A 3,120-nucleotide genomic window follows, 5' to 3' on the forward strand; every position below is an offset into this window, starting at 1 on the left:
AAAACAAATAGGGTTAGAGAAGGAAGCATGAAAGGCTGATTTAGAAAGAACAGATATTAAGCTATATAATATATAGGCAGAGTTAGGGATTTTTTACATTATTAAGTAATGACTTTTATGAATAATGTATATGCTTTTTAGAAGAATAACTTGGCTTGAAGTCATAGATGTTATTTCTGGAACTGTGAATATCCAAAGATGTTCTTGTGACAAGGATGAGTTTGCTTGTTTCAATTTTTTAACTAATGAACACAAAACCTTTACTGCAACTCTTACAGGAAACTCTGGGTTATTTGGAAAATACAAAGGCTAATTCTCATTTTGAAGCTCAATTTCTATTTTTGATATAGTTAACAAACTTCATTCACATAAAATGAGATTTAAACTGTACAATATTTCTGGGCCATGTTATCATAATTTCTCAAATATTCATTATTGGGTAGTACATCAATTCCCATTCATACAGAAATTGAAAAATATCTTCAGAAAAAAAATTGTAACTAAAATATCTGAATAATTAAACAAACACACAGGGCCCACATCTTTCTTTGTTTCTTCTTCCCCCATTTGAGGAAAGTAAGGTGCCACTATTTCTCATATGCAATACACTGTCTGGCTCATGTTTCACTAGAAACCAAATAGGCAACTTTAAAATTATTTTTGTTGCTATTGTTAAATCGACTTGGAGTTTTTGGGGGTGGGTGAATAATTTAATAGATAAATCTGGGTATGAGCCTTAAGGAAATCATGATACAATAAAAATTAAATAATAATAAAACCCTACCAATTCAGAAGCAGAAAAATAGTCATAGAATACTCATAGAAATCACAGGGACAAATACATAATAATTACATATTATTAGTAGCTAATGATGGTGCCATCACTAAAAATTGGAATACATAGTGATGCTGGAAAATAGACTTGGTTTAAGAAGAAAAATAAAAATGTGCCTTTACCTAATAATAAATATAAATACGGTCTCTAGATGGTTATTGACTTCAATCTAAAAGTAAAATTATATATTTAGCAAAGGCAAATGAAAGCTCCTTGTGAACCACGGAAGATTACTTCCTGAAAAATATGTTCAAAAGTAAAAATCCCAGAACAAAAATGACAATTCTATCAAAATTCATGTTCAATAAAGTATTCCATGGATATCAATAACTGACCACCAATAGTAGAAAAGACTATAGTTGTCATATCTAAAATTTGTATATGAATAATAACTAGGATATCAATATTGCACAAGTAAACAAGAAAAAGGCAGAAAGCACAATGTAAAATTTTGCAAAAATAAAAAAATGAAAATGTAAAAGTTGTAAAATGTATTAATTCTTTTTGCTGTTGTGAAAATTTACCACAAATTAGTGGTTTAAAAAATAAATATTTATTATTATATAGTTCTGAAAGCCAGAAGTTTAAAATCAGTTTCAGTAGGCCAAAGTCAAGGTATCATCAGGGATGGTTTCCTCTGGAAACAGCTGGGCATGCAGTGTAGAGAATAGCAACTGGGCGATGGTTTCTGTGTCATTTGGAGAAAGATATATTTGATTTTACATCATACCAAAACATACTTTTTAGAAATTACAGAAACACTTGCTAAAAATATGACATGGTTTAAACATATCAAAACAAAGTTTTCACAGAATTCCAAAGGATTTTTTTACTGTGAGCATATACAACTTTAGAACATACTTGAGGCTCCGGTTTATAGATCCCCTCAAGGAAAGAATTCAACCAGGTATTTTAGTCATACAGTTTTGTTTTATTTTAGAAATAGAATATTCTGGCATAGGTAGATAAAGGATAACTTCTGTTCTTAATCAGCTCTAAATATTCCTTGTCATATGTATCTTTGGTTCCTGTGCTTTACCTACACTGCTCACTGGCATATATAGAAGTAGGTGACTTTGGCATGCTTTCTATATTCCAAGGAAGTTTCTCGAGACAAGAGAGAATAAAATCCTTAAGCAGAATCTTTCATTCAGCATAAACTCTTCTCTTCTACTTCCTTCTTGAAGCTAACTTTAAAGTTGTAAATGACAACTGGCTAAGGCAAAATTGTTTCCTCTTTCTCTCTGTCCCTGCTCCCAGCTATTCCTACACAACATGTGTGCAGTGTGTGGCAGTGGCAGGGAAAAAGGAGCTGGGAGGGAATGGAATGTTCATGTGTGAAGAAAAGAGTTGCCAGTCAAAGAAAAAATAATGTCATACCTAGAATATGTGTTTCCTCAACACAAAAGTTAAAATCAGTTCATTGATTAGGGGAGTGTCAATCCTGGCCACTGAACCTTCTGGAGACACAGTTTACAGTGGTTATATAGGTATTTTTCTCTTTGTCATCTGGATACTGCAAAATCTTTAGTGTACCCAGATTTCCAGGTCAACTCTGAAAGAATTTTCATCAGTGTCGCTCAACATGGGGTTTAAAGACCCATGTGGGTGCTAGACTTGTTTGTTACTAATTCCGGGTGAGATAAGGACTGGCAGCCAGCATGTCATTCAGCCAAGTTGCAAGGCACACTATTCAGTTCGCCTAATGTTTTGCTTAGCAAAGCTTTCTTGATTGTTTCCTGGAGAACAGGTCATAAACAGTTCAAATACAGACAGTTTTGAGTAGCGGTGTTTAAGATCTTTCTTTCAATATAGTATTAATGTTAAATATATGGAAATGCACTTACATGAAAATAAATGTTTGCTAATAAAATTGGATAGAACATAGGGGTCAGAGAAACTGGGTCTTGATGTGACTCTTGCTCCTTACCAGTGTGACCTGAAATTAATCTTTTATTTTTTATTTTATTTTACTTTGTTTTATTTTATTTTATTTTATTTTAATTTATGTATGTATTTATTTATTTATTTAAAATGAATCATTTAGTATCTGTGAGTTGCAGTCTTCCTCATTTGCAAAATGAGCTGGAAACATTCTGGATTAAATAGCTGAATTAAATGGGGAAATATAAAGGAACTGAATGCATGGAAGCATCACATTCTTACAACTAGAACCATGTCAGTGGCATATGAATACTGACTATTGATTAACTGAGAAGACAGGTGCTAAACACATTTATTTTTAATTCAATTTGAAAACATCCTCAATCCTCATCTCTTGAATA

The sequence above is a fragment of the Nyctereutes procyonoides genome, unplaced genomic scaffold (assembly GCF_905146905.1).
Source record: "Nyctereutes procyonoides isolate TBG_1078 unplaced genomic scaffold, NYPRO_anot_genome, whole genome shotgun sequence".
NCBI classification, from domain to species: domain Eukaryota; kingdom Metazoa; phylum Chordata; class Mammalia; order Carnivora; family Canidae; genus Nyctereutes; species Nyctereutes procyonoides.